The 14,493-nt window shown below is 44.6% G+C and overlaps 1 long non-coding RNA gene across 1 annotated transcript; it reads right to left on the reverse strand.

Moving 5' to 3' along the window:
• Positions 1-13,169: 13,169 nt before the first annotated feature.
• LOC115574714 (uncharacterized) lies at positions 13,170-14,288 on the reverse strand. The gene is made up of 2 exons (XR_003982568.1): positions 13,952-14,288; positions 13,170-13,484 (listed from the first exon to the last, which is right to left on the reverse strand). It is a non-coding gene; the product is annotated as an uncharacterized LOC115574714 (long non-coding RNA).
• Between the last annotated feature and the right edge of the window lie 205 nt (positions 14,289-14,493).

Below are 14,493 nucleotides of genomic sequence, written 5' to 3' on the forward strand. Positions count from 1 at the left end.
CAACATGTTTGTGTTTGTGTCCTGCAGCCGGTCCCGTGCGAGCGTTCCAGCGCAGCGCAGCATTTTTCCCCCCTCGTGCCTTGTTGGAGCGATGATCTCATCCAGCAGGAATGAAGCTCGTGCTGTAACTCAAACTGCCGCTTTTTAAATTGTGCAACATTCGGAGGGTGCACAATTTACAAAGTGCGGTTTTCTAATGAGCTGGAAATAAACAGTTTTTGCTAGAAGTTAAGTCACTGAGGGAGGAAAGAGTTAGAAGAATCAGAAGCTCCGTTTCTACGGACAGGGAAAGTCGTCTGCTCGCTCTGAGGCCTAGCGTGGAAAGTCAGGTGAAGTTTTAAATTATTTCTGGAGCTTCACAGCAAAATAGTGTTGCAGCTTTCTCCTGGACAGCGTAAGTAGATGGGGACTGAAGGGCTGAAGTCTCTGGAGGCCCTGGGATCCCAAACTTACTTAAAAAGAATTTATTTATGTCAATCCAAGTCGAAACTTTCTCTGTAGCTTAGATTCCTCCAAGTCTCCATCATCTTGGGGCTTTTGGAGACTTGGATTACCCACCAAGCTGTATGGAGCCATTTTATATTTTGTCTTCCATTTTTTAAAGACGTTTTAAAACAAGTCTCCATCTATTTCAGTTCAGGAGAATGCTTTGAAATGTTTTATGAACTACGAGCCTTCACCCGACTTTCCATCAGCATGAGGGGGAGTGGATAATGATTCTTTTTTTTGCGTGAACTTTTCCTTTAAGTTTACGCTGTGTTGTGTAATTAATTTGTCGGTGCGTCCGGTTTCATGCGTCGGCGCGAAACTGGCCTTCCAAGCGAACGTCAGCGGTTTCATGTCATCGCTCCTGATGCGACTGAAGTTTCTCCCCGAACGCAGCCGGAGCGAAAAAGTCCGAAAATCTCGATCAGCTTACATTTTCTGTGCACATTAAAATCCGTGAGGTATTTTTACCCTTCCATTAAAAAGGTCCAGCGCAGAGTTTTACGATCATCTTTATGATCTTTTCGGTGGCTCTTCAACTCTGCCCCGACTCCAACTATGCAGGAAACCCTTCACGGCTATCATCTTAAAGTCATATTTAAGTAATTCTGCATGTTGGCACGGAACGCTGGCATCGAGAAGCCATCGTGGTTGATCTCAAGTCCATAAATCTTTGCATATCCATCGCCAGAACAAATTCCTTTCAATTAAAGGCAGCAGAGGAGTAAGCGGTGGTGACAGGGAGATGGCGCCACAGTCCAGCCTGTTTCCTGTGTGGAGCAGCCGCCCTGCCGCCTCTGAACCACCTCTGAGGTTATCATTTACATGCTACCATTTATTTTCACTAATGTAACACAGATCTTGCGGTGCCGTCCAGACGCACACAGAGGAAGGATTTATAATGTTTCTTTTTTTTTTTTTTTTTCCAGCGGTGGAGATTCATCAGATCTCAGTGACACTCAGGTGAAAAATCTCCATCCAGGCTCTGCATCCTCCCCTCCTCCCCTCCCTCTCTCCCTTCACTCCTCCCCTCTCCCCTCTCGCTGCTCTGCACCGGAGTATGGTCCTGCTTCTTAATGAGCTCAGGCACCTCTGGCGCTATCACACTCTCACCATCTGTAGTAACCCTCTGCACATGCTGCAAAGCTTTATCGATCCAGCCTCACGTGTGCATTCACAGTTGTACTCCTGCTCCCGAGTTCCCAAAGTGAACAAAACCACCTCACAGTTACAGAATTAAAGATCGTGTTAAAGTAGTTTTTCGACTCACTGAGCTGGACGTGTGTTACCATCATGACGTCCAGTTTTTTTTTTTTTTTGGGTGTATAATGCAGCCATTAACAGCAGAGAGCCCCAGATGTCAGATGTTGGATCAAGTGTTTCTCTGTGAGTCACATCTAATGCCAGATTTCTGTGGACCCTCACAGGTATGTTGAATGTGTGTGAGAGCGTCTGTGCTTCAGCGCCACAGTCTGCAGGCTCGAGTGGATGGGTGCATATGCCTGTGTAACTGAATGTGTGTGTGTGTGTGTAGCTGCCTGAGATGAAAGTCAGTGAAATGAAAAATGATTTTTTTTTCTGTTGGCTGAATCTCCCTAACATGCTTCCTTTAACATTTCTGCTCCTTCCTGACAAACGTTCTCCCTCTGCACCAGTAACTTCACTTCAACAGAAAGCAGTATCACATTTTTGTATTTTCTTATTTCCCGTTGGTTTACCTTTGAATGATCCAGTTCTGTGTCCGATAATCCGTAGAATCGGTCCACCTCGAGTCCCAGAAATGGATGGAAGCGGTTTAGAGCTGAGATGCATCAAGCGACTGATGTCGACACTCGTCTTTGCAAGAAAATGAAGAAACTGTGAGATTTCTCCGCTGATTTCAGTTTATTTGGAGTTTTGAGTTTCTGCCTGGTTCTGTTCAGCAAACCAGTCCAGATCTGATCCATTAACTGCATTTACTGCGTCTCTAAATCAGTTCCAGACCCGGCCTGACCCATAATCCACACACAGTTGAAACAGCTTTAGTTGTTACTGAAGCTCGACTGTTCACACAAACCTGTTACACATTGTTTTTGTTGCTTTGTGTGACTGAATCAGTTTAAACCAGACATGCAGCGCAGATAACCGACTACACCGTGTTCTATAAGTCTGCACCATTCTCCTCTGTATACACACTGTGTGTGTTTTTGGCTCATCCTCCTCGAGATGAGTCCATATGCACGTCTGGTTCTGGGAGTAAATATTTAGAATGTCAGGACGCTGTGGAGCGCGTTCTTTCTCACCTATTGTGTTAAAAACTGAAACAACAGATGGAAGATGCTTATTTTCACCCCCCTGCTTGTTTCTCTTACTTTTCTCTGTATGTGTGCTGAAGTGGAGTCAGAAAGCTGTTAGATAACAGAGTCGAAGCATTTTCAGCAGGCTTGTCTTTGCCTGTATTGGTGCAGGTAGTCATACAGTCAGTGTGTGTGTGAGAATCTGAGTGTGTTATTAGCGGCTGACCTCCAGTAAGTAGTTCACACGAAAGACATGTTGGACACTTCTACTGAATACACACATTTATAGTTGTTACCAGTCTGTTTTGTTTGGACATTCAGTTAAAGGGATATTCCAGTGTAAGTTTAATCCATGGTCTAACGCACCATGAAACTGTGTTAGACTCCCTCTCGAGAGATCAAGTTAGCAGACCGCTAATTTACGGAGTTTTATCAACCTCAGAAACGACCGCACGACAACAATACACTGCAGTAAATGGATCCAAATATAAACCGCCACCAAAATGCCACAAATAATGCTCAGAACAGCACCAAACTTCAGCAACAGTACAAATAGGGTCTCAGCACATAGTAACCTCCGCTAGCTTAGCTGGATTTCTACTGAAAAGCTGACTAAATTTACCACTCTTCTGCAGCAGCTTCCTGTTGACGGGAAGTCCCGACGAGTCGATTGCCGAGTGCAGTAGAGTTCCGCGGCTCATGGATGAAAATGTATGATTATGACTCCATGGAAAAGCAATCAAAGTTCATATGTGTCTTACCTGCCAGTTTATAACAGTTATTATCGAGAGCGGAAAGGGAAAGGAACGGAATTGAGCATTTCTAACCGCACTCGGTAATCGTCGCGTCGGGACTTCCCCGACCCGGAAGCTGATGGAGGAGAGTTGAAATCTGTTTTTAGCTTCACAATAGAAATCCAGCTAAGCTAGCGGAGGTTAGATGCCCCGGACTATGTGCTGAGACCCTATTTGTACTGTTGTTGTCGTTTCTGAGGTTGATAAAACTCCGTAAATTAGCGGTCTGCTAACTTGATCTCTCGAGGGGGAGTCTAACACAGTTTCACAGTGATTTAGACCATGGATTAAATTTACACCGGAATATACCTTTAAAGTAGACGGCTACTTTAAGCCGCTGTGCCTTTGTCAACCTTTATCGACTGCTAGTCAGAGTAACAAAGCTGACAAAACTGCGACACATAGTCAAATATGTCCGGTGATTTCACCTGATGTTTTGGGTTTAGTCTGAAGAGACTTAGTATTTAATATATATTCAGAGGACGCCTCTGTAGAAGTTACATTTCCAAACTATTCAAATCAAAAATATAAACCTTAACTCAAGTCGTAACTAAGAAACTGGTATTCATTAACAATCCCATCAACTCCCTATGGAAGATATGACGTCCGTTATACAGTCTGAGACAGTGAAGCCACTTATAGCTCCCGTAGAGAACCGTACGGCTGAACAAAGCGTGAACATTTATACAGTTTGTGCTGCTGTTTCTGAATCTTTCATTATGGTTGCATCATCAGTCTCTCTCTCTGTTTCTTTCTCTCTTTACTATGAACCAGATTTAATCTGAAAACAAAATCGGGGCGACGGAGTCAAGAAAACCTTCAATATCCTCTCACAGCCGTTCGCAGTGTGTTAGCGTCTCTGTCTGACGAGGTCACCATCAACACCTTCTTCACTTCATTTGTTTCCAGGGGGCAAAAAAAATAATTGGGTTCTTTGTAGAGAAACAAGACCAGTGGGTCATAGTCACACACCTGCTGGGAGAAGTATGAGTGTGGGGGGGGGGGGGGGGAAGTGTTCGAGTAAGTCTGCTTCTCGAACAAGGAAGCAGGAAACTGAAAGAAAAAGTTCACCCAAAAAAAGAAGATTCAGTCATTATCTCCTCGACCCCCTGCTGACAGAGCGAGAAGTTTCATGGTCCACAAAATATTTCTTGACTCATTTAAAAAAGTATATTAACGAGAACCCAAAAGAAGAAAGAAAAGTCATTAAAAATGATTCTATACAGCTCTTTGTGTCAAATTGATTTGAAAAGATGTTATTTGCACCTTTAGATGGACCCTCAGACGGGATGTGTGCTAACGCTGTTAGCTCGTCGGCTACAGAGAAGATTTCAGATTATATAAGTGGGTCAATAACGTCATGTCACATCAGTTTGGAGATCTCAGGGCTCGATGGTGACGTTTCCTGTTTCTTTGTCTGTTGTTGTTTTGTTTTTTACTCCAGCTGCTGTAGCTGTTTAGTAGAACGCTCCTGCGCTGTTCTGCCGTAAATATCCAGAAATGGAGGTGAGTAATGACTGGATTTTCATTTTTGGGTGAACTGTTTCTCCGACCCTGTTACAGCCTGCAGGTGAACATGTTCACCTGTCTGCTCTCTCCAGTTCCCACACACACTGTTTATGAAGGTTTCACATGCAGATACTGCGCCTGACTACCCCGTCTGAAACATCAGACCCTGAATGCAGCACTTGAGGCCTGATTACGTAAGGTGAACCGCCATCGCTCATTCCCTCACCGGGCTCTCCCCTCCAGCTCTTCACTGCAGTGTCACCTCACATGAAGTCACACCTGCAGCTGTGGAGGACGCTCCGTCTTCAGGTGAAGGGTGTAAACAAACAGGTAAACTCTCCTCTGCAGAGAGGAAGCAGACGTCGCTGGTGATGGCCAATAAAATGATCTTACATCGGATAAAAGCTGGTTTGGGGCTAAAGAGATATTTTCCGTCATTGATCGGATTTTGTTTGCTTCACCCAAAGTTCCCTCGGACTGAACTCTGACCTCTGACAGTGAGGCTCGCTGTCAGCATTGCAGGCGGTAAGGCAATAAACTGGAATTGTAATATTAACAGGCTGAACTTCCAACAGCTTGTGTTTGCAACCCTGCTCACACTAGTTACCGTTCCATCTGTTTTTCACCAGCACAGGTGAGTAAATCTGACAAGCGCAAGAAGACGATGGAGCTCAAGCACAATAAAACTCTTAATGAGAGACGGGACAGAACTTTGTGACACCTGCGTGGCCACGAGAGGAGAGGCCGACTGTTTCCTCACTCACTCCTCACTCGTTTTAAACAAAATCGTAATATTGAACCAACCGAGACGAGAAAACCTTCAAGTATTTTGATTACAAGTAAATTTTCCATCTAATTATATTTCAGAAAATCAATGCGAAGTGTCGCATTTAATGCAAAGTTTCTTCATCACGTTGAGTCAATGTGAATAAATTAAATAACTTGTTCTGCTTAATTTAAATTCATGCAGAAGTTTACATAAACCTTGTGTGTTTATTCAGCTGTTACATGTGAAGTTAAGGAGAACCTCCACACAAACATAACATGTTTATTCAAGTGCTTCTAAGTTTTATACATAAAAATAATGCATTTAAATAAGTTATCCTGTCTCACACTTTAAATTACGATCATGCCTTCATCAATCATTAAATGCACAGCATGTAAATTCTTCCACTTGGAGTCTCTCAGTCAAAACAAAGCAGGAGACACGAGTAGCGCGGCATCATGGGAGTTGTTGTTTCCACTGTTAAACAATGAACGCTGCAGTTGAAAGTGTAAATGACACGACTGAGGCCGACTTGCTTCCTCGCTCTGACTCTTTTAGAGGTTACAGCCACCAAATGAAACACACTGTTACCAAGAATAACACAACATACTTGTAAGTTCTGGTTGTTTTTCATTCTGCTCCTGTTGGAGCTGTGATGGCATCATTATTCTGGATGCGTCCTCTGTGGGGAAGCAGCGGAGGACACACAACAATAACGTGGTACTACAGGTGCAGTGACGCTGTTCCTCTCGGGGGGGAAAATACTCCACTGTGAACATACTTATACATTTAACATGAGCAGCCTGCAGCAGCTACAGTCTTTGCATTATTCTTTAATAGAAAGATTCATTATTCTGGATTGTTTAATTTGAATCACATGAAAGAGAAAGAAGAAACAGAATAGTAGCGCAGGCTGTGATGTGTTCAGGTTCACGGTGGATTCAGACCTGCTCAGCCATACTGTAGCTTAGCAACTCGGACTGAGCGCGTCCCCTTGAATGCACCGCAGTCCCTGTTCACTGTAGCAGCTGAGAGGTCATGAGGTCGAACCTCAGCTCAGGCAGCGAGGCGGGTTCATGTGGGAGAAGCGCTGAGTGACATTTGACTGAACGAGTTAGAAATGTGCTTTGAAATCATTTCTGTTTTTATTAAAAATGGTCCTTATTTTAATCAAAAACATGAGTAGTTTTCTGCTTCTGGATGAAAATGTGATTATAAAAAAGCACAGTGAGAACTCTTTTTGAATTCACTTCAAGGTGCTTTTCATTTTATTACATGATGAATATTTGGAGGTGTCATCGACTGGAAGGTCCTTCACTGTAAACCGGATGATTGGTTTCTGCTTTTTCAGCCAAAACGTTAAAGCTCACAGATCAGGACTAAGAAACTTTGTTCTGCGTGGAAGGCTGTAAACTGTGAGACCTTCTGATCCTGACAGAATTTTCCAGAAACTTCATCACCTCAGTACGTACTCATGAGTAACCAGGTACACCGAGGCTCAGCTGGAAGGTCACAGGGGTCAAATGTGAGGCGAGGAGGCAGCGAGGCGTCTTCACTTCCTGTTAGTCACTTTACCTCCATCTAGACAGTAAACTTACACCTGCTCACGTCTCCACTGTGATGCATTAGACAGTTTGCGGGTAATATATTGATGCAATATACCGCTCTGTGTAATGTTGTGTGTGTGTGTGTGTGTGTGTGTGTGTGTGTTAGGCTGCGGTGCTGTCTGCCGAAGAGGAGGATGAATAATAAATGCAGTCTTAAGTTTGGATCCAACGTGTTCAGACTACTGAGCAGAGCGGAGGCCTTTCCACGGCCCAGCCGAGCCGATGCCAATGATAAGATTTGGGGGGAGGGAGAGAGACGGGGGTTGGCGTGGGGAGCTGGGGAGGTGGTGTCGAGGGGGGGGGGGGGGGGAGGCGGGGGTGTTGTAGGGGTAATGAATTGGAGAACCAATTCTCGCCTGCCCTCCCCTCCCTCTGCAGTGATCTCTCTCTCTCTCTCGCTCTCTCGTTTGCTCTCTCTCTTCCTCTCTCCTGCTTTCTTTTTCAACCAGCGCGCCTCGCTCCAGCCAGCCTGCGGCAATGTGAGCGTTGCCATGGCAACGTGGACCTGCCAAGGACCACGGCGATGGAGAGAGAGAGAGAGAGAGAGAGACAGAGAGAGAGGAGGGGTGCAGCTCATCAATGTCTTAGAGTCCCCCTTCCCTCCCCCATCAAAACGTACATGAACACACACACACACACACACACACACACACACACACACACACACACACACACACACACTCTTCATACATGCTGTTGAAAGAACAAACATCACAAAGGGCTCGAGCCTAAAATCTGCCGCAGAGAAGCACAAACTCTGCTGCTGCTGCTGCTCCTCAGTTTCCTGTTCTGCTCATTTAAAAAAAAACCAAAACAACATTTTACTTCTATTTATTAACAAACACCTCGACAGCTTCTGTTTCTGGCAGCTCTACTGGAAAACTAATTAAACAAGTAATAAATAAATTCCCTCTAATCCCTCATACTCTCTCCTTCGACTGAGCCAGAGGCCACATTAGAGTTTTATACAGATGCTTTGCTTTTATTTTGAAAAACTAAATACTTATAATCTATCTATCTATCTATCTATCTATCTGTCTATCTATCATTCCTTTACATGACTCAATCTTTCGTCTTCTCTTCCCTCTTTCCTAATTAAATAATTCTATTGTACGAGAACACGGAGACCATACTGATGAGTGTATCCACTGCTCTCTACTCCCTGTGTGTGTGTGTGTGTGTGTGTGTGTGTGTGTGTTGTGTGTGTGTGTGTGTGTGTGTGTTGTGGCTCATTCCCAGCTCCAGCCCTCTAATAAGCCCCTGTGAAAGTGTGACACGGATCAATAACAGGATATATGAAGCTCTTCTGCACAAACTGACATGGAAATGGTAATTCTTTTCTTTCCCTTTATTTCCTCTCAGACAATGGAGGGAGTAGAAGTGCTGTTGTTTGTGTGGTGTCACCGATCATCTCTGTGTGTGTGTGTGTGTGTGTGTGTGTGACATTGCAGTGTAGATCAGAAAGGCTGCAGCAGCCGTCGACAGACAACGACAATCCGTAGCGCACCAGCAACTTGATTGCATACTAATGTTTTGGTATGACGCATCTCTCGCTTTTCTCTTCCTCCCCCCTAATCAGCCTCCATCCCTGTTTTCCAATTCCTCCCCCTCTTCCCATATTCCCCTCCCTCCCTCCCTCCCCCTCCCGTCTATTTTCATGTGTCTCTCTCGTTCTGTCTTCATACCCTCCCTCCCACCTTGCTCTCCACATTGTGTGGCAGTGATATGGCACTGAGCTGCTGCTGCCGGTACAACCCACCCACCACCTCTGCAGAGACACAAATCCAACCACATGGGACCAAAGGAGAAGAAGAAGAAGCTGTTGTACAGGTGTGGAACAGAGCAGCATCATCAACTCTATAGTAAAATATCAGAAACACTGGTAATCTGATGCTTTACCTGCAGCTCCCCTCAGCTCTGCGAACCTTTAACACCTTTCAGCTCTTTGTTTTGGCTTTATGACGGCAAATAAATTGTTATGGTTCACTCTCGTAGCGTTCGCCTGCAGCAGGAAGGTGTTTCCAGTGAAGTCATCAATCCCCTCCCTCCCCTCTACATCACCACACTTGCACAACTCCTTTGTTTTTATCAAGGTAGTTCTCTTTGCGTCTTTCTTCAAGTGTTTTTTCCTCAACTTTTCCTGTTTGGTAGTATAAGCCGTCACCAGGAGCGCTGGAATTATAAAAGTTGAACATATTTTGGCTCATTACATAAATGATTAATGTGTTAAACAACCAGCATAGAGACATTTTGAAGATTTATTTTAAGTATCTCTTTTCATAACGAGGGAATAAATAACTTCCGACTTGGCAAAAACAAATGCCTGCGGACTATTAAACATGATGGATGATGTTTAAAGTTACTTAGAAATGAACTTGCTACAATCTGGCTTCTGCTGCTTCATATCTCGCCTGAACCTGCCATATCTTTAGTTTCGCCAGAGTCAAAATACCCGGTTTGAGCCGCTGTAAATCACCTCTGTAGCGTGTATTTCCCCTCACAAACTTGTCCACTAGGAGGCTGCTGAGCCGGGTTTTGCTGGTTCTGGTAGCAGCATTCCACCAGTGCAGGCCTGAAAACCCGCCTCCTCCTCCAAGCTGTCCAAAGCTCCTGTGCTAGCCACGTAAACATCAACACTCTTGAAAGTTAGCTGGACAGCTAACTGAGCCACAGCTGCAGCAGTTAGCGATAAGAAAACGTATGTGTCCCCCTGATACTTCCATCCCAGGGTTTATTTTTATTCTAATTCTGGACTAATTAAAACACCAGGGTTAGTCGACTACAGGGGGGGCAGCCCAAGAAAGAAGCTCTATAAACCGACTGAACCAAAAGCTGGTGGAGACCAAAACAGAGCTGAAAGTAGACGCAATATTAGAACTACATTCATCAGGTGGCCTGAGACACAACCTCTAATGCTGAATGTATAAATGACAAGCAGAGACAGAGGGGAGTGGACGAGTGAGGAAAGTGAGAAGTTTGTTACTCAATATGAGGAAGTTGGAGCTCATATTCTGGATCTCAGTGAATGTTGATCGTTTGCATTTCTGATTCAGAGATTAGCTGTTCTGGATTTTGGGACTCGGTAAAATCTTTAAAAAGAAGAAGCTGAAATCTTTTCATCTAAATTGTTCTTCTACACTAACACTCCTGCCTCTCACAGCCGGAGAGCCTGAAGATGTCTCCTTAATTTTTTCATTAATGGGAGTAGTTTTCTTTGCCTGAATCATTCCAGACCGCTGACAGACAGCAAGTCAAATGTTAGAACAGCGAGCGCTGTGCGAGACAGTGTGATAGGCTGCACAGAGAATCTGTTGCTAGGCTCACTGTGAACAGACCAGTCAAGTCTGACATATGTTTTCAAAGCAGCCCTCTTAGCAGCTTGCAGCAGTTGCCATGGAAACCCCAATGCCATTTCCCCCCATTGTTTGGACCGCTCGATATCCCGAAAAGCTTTTTCAGAGTCCTGGTTTATTAAAGCCTGCAAGACCGACGATGTGAGCTGGTTTTGTGCGTTGGTGTGTGAATATATTCAACGTGTGTGTGTGTGTGTGTGCAGGATGTTTGTGTACATCAATATCTGAGACAGTGGCTCCATGCCACACACACACACACACACACACACATAGAGGCATTATGTATGTATGTATGTATGTGCACATGTGTGAGTGTGTGTTTGTGTGTGTGTGAGCAGGTTCAGAGGGAGGCGGTGACAGGGGGAAGACGTCCTTCACCTGACCTTCACAGCACACACACACACACACACACACACACACACACCTACACGTGGACTGAGTGTGTGCTGCGCTCTGCGATCAGAGCCGAGGTGTGACCAGTGTGGGATTAATGGAAAACAAGAGATGAAAAATAAAAAAAAGAAGATTAATCTTTTATTTGAAAACAAAGTACAAAGTACTTTTTAATCCTTAAATCTTCTCCAGAATCAACACCTGGTACCATAAAAGCCCGGTTACCCTCGTGGTTTGACACATTTTTAATTTCAAACAACTTCGCCACGTCTGAACTGCCGATGTTTTGCTGCGCTGCTCTGCATTTAAATTCCAGTGTGGCTAACATGTGAAATCCCTGCGGTCAGAACGACAGAGCTTCAGTCAGCGCAGTGAAGTTATAAAACAATTCAATCCCAGTAGACGCGAGAAGCTTTATCAGAATGAAAATCGTTGCTTTTGGCGAGAATGGATACGTTTATTTTACTTTTTTACCATCGCGTCACGTTTGCTACTGTGCTGCTGTTTGGAAGCCTGGATGCAATAAGACACAGTCATGTTGAGATGTTTCCAAATAAATGCATGTTCCCCCCGCGCTTGTGAGAGTTTGCTCTTGGTACTTGGTTTTCCCCACATACATAAAAAAAACAATGCTTACTAGGTTTATTCCACCTGTCAGGACCATTGACAAAGGCATCAACTTCAACGAGTCTGGATGAGGTTAAATGCAGAGAATAAATTTCACTACAGTGTGAGAATAAATATTCATCTTCCGGACCAAACACAGCGCACCAAGGTGGTTTTCTTGACAGGTTTGGTCCTTGGCACCTGAGGCTGTCACCAATTAGCTCCACAGCTAACTAGCGGCTAGCTACTGTTAGCACCAGTTACTGATTAGCCTTCTTAAGCAAAAGGTAAAAATTCCTAAATCGTCTTGTGCTGCGTTCACATGCTCCTCAGATGGTCGGATGTTGTTCTTCCGACTTCAGTTTGTTCATGTGCATCCTGCCGGAATGTGGCAGCAACATGGACACCAAAAACAAGTTGTTTTGTATTTTATCGCTCAGAGCATTAGCTGTTAGCACTTAGCAGACAGCTGTTTCTAGTATTTGAGTGAATTATTTTTGATTTTCTTTACGACAGCACTTGAACCCTTCCTTCCCTCTTGTCAGACTGGCTTTTTAACATTTAATGACATTTTAATGACGAGACTAATTTGTACCACTTTAGTTGAGATCGAGATAAATATTCCATGGTTTCATTACAGCTAATGTCAAAACCACACGGCAGTTTCACGTAATGTGAACACAGATCAACAGTTTGATCGCTGGGCCTCGCTCTGACATGTTTGTGTCATAAATATTCATAAATCGGATAAATTGTTTCCGATCTCAGCTCACTGGACAGTAAATACCATGTGTTTCCATTTCCGGGCTTCTCCTCTCTCTCCTCTCCTGGCGACTCGCAGGGGCCGCCGTCCCAGAGTGCCTTGTGTGTGCGAGCCCTCATTTACACTTAGGTCAGAGTTCAGGCTGCTGGATCAGAGATGAATTGGCCGTCAGAGGAGCGCTGTCGCTCGCCCTGAAGTCCTGCTGGGCGGCCATCTGTCTGCGGGTTGAGGCAGACGAGCCCTGCTGCCTGCAGTCCTACAGACGAAGGCTTTGCCTTGGTAGGATTGTTCATTTGAGACAGTTATTGCAGAAAAAGTGGATTCCCCCTCCCTGAGACACGCTTTTGCAGTTAGCTTCAGCTGAGAGAAACTGAAACTCACGCCGGTTTCTCAGCTGCTATGTTGAGTCTGACCCCAGGCAGGTTGTATTGTAGAAACCAAAGAGACATTATTTGATATTTATGAAGACGTAATTTTCTGTCTTTCAACGACTCAGTTGTTGCAGGAGCCAGATGTGAGTCCACTGAGGGAGAGAAACAACGTCTGCTTCAGTTTTTGCTCCTCATTCTGCTTCAGTTATCCTCCATCGTGTTGTAATTAAAAATGAATGATGAAGTACGTTAAAGTGTAAACTTTTATTAGTCCATGACAACAAATAAAGACGTGTGTGTCTCTTGATTAAAGCTGTGCAAATCAATATTTTTATGTTGTGTAATGTGATGCAGTGAAACGGAGCTTTGGGCCTCTTTTAGTTTGTTGTTTTGGTCTTTGTGACTTTCACATCTCAGCTCAGTGTCCAGCTGCAGCTGTTTTCAGTGACTGATGTCTAAACCAAATGCATACTACGTGCTCCAAACGGCAGATGGACAAATTCAGTGACTTGATGTTGAACTCTTGAGCTCTTCCTCTCCCAGACCAGAGGTGAGCCTGTCTGATGAACCAGAAATCAAAGCAATCACTCCAGAATGCATCTTGCAAATGTATCTTTCTGCAAAACAACGGATTTGTTCAAACTGTACATTTCTTCATGTTGCAACTTCATGTTTCTCCACTTAGCTAGCATGAGGAAAAGATCATGATTTGGTTTATAATACCTGGTTTGGTTGCCACAACCTCAGCAGGAGATATTCTGACTGTGATGTGTTAATACGGTATGTTGGCCGATGACACTTAAATATGTGAATGTATCTGTAATTTGCAGAAATGTTGACTACCAAGATGTTTTTTCTGGCAACTGGGCTGTCGGTGTGGTTCAGAAAAGTTGTTTAATTTGAGTTCAGCTGCTCGATCACAGCTTTTATGTAAATCAGTGAGTTTTTTATAATTGTTCTTGAGGTTAATCTAAGTGAACCATCTTTTACACATCAGACTTGAGGTGCTACACCCCTATAAACTTACCTGACGAACCCCTAACACTGACCCACTGATTGCCTCAGTTGCATCAGCCTTGCACAGAAGAAACCGACCCAAAGAAAGTAATTGCATTCCTCCACCAAATCAGTGAACACGAAAAACAGTTTCTCTGGATCCAGTTTGGTTTACTGCTGCTGATCTGGATCCCTGGCTGCAGTTTGGTGCCGAGCTTAAAATTCTGGCCTGTTCAGCTCCTTTTCGTCAGCCCTGGTGCCTCTTCACAGATGGAAAACAGGTTTGCGCCAAAGGGAATCGCAGGTTCTCAGCAATGAATCCGCCCACATAAGGCAACACTAAGGATTGTAGATGAGAAGGGAGGACTCACTCTTATCCTGATCCCCCTGAGACCATCCAGCTTGAGAACAGATTCCAGGTGTTGGACACACATTCACCGGTTCTCAGCTGCTCTGAGATCCCGCCGTGGCCAGCAGGCGCAGCCGCGTTACGTCGCGAGGCGACGCGTCCACGCTGGCGCAGCTACAAGGATCTGCCAATTACCCCCTTTCTCCTCTCGCAGCAGGGAGTCC

The sequence above is a fragment of the Sparus aurata genome, chromosome 2, assembly GCF_900880675.1.
Source record: "Sparus aurata chromosome 2, fSpaAur1.1, whole genome shotgun sequence".
In the NCBI taxonomy this organism is placed as follows: domain Eukaryota; kingdom Metazoa; phylum Chordata; class Actinopteri; order Spariformes; family Sparidae; genus Sparus; species Sparus aurata.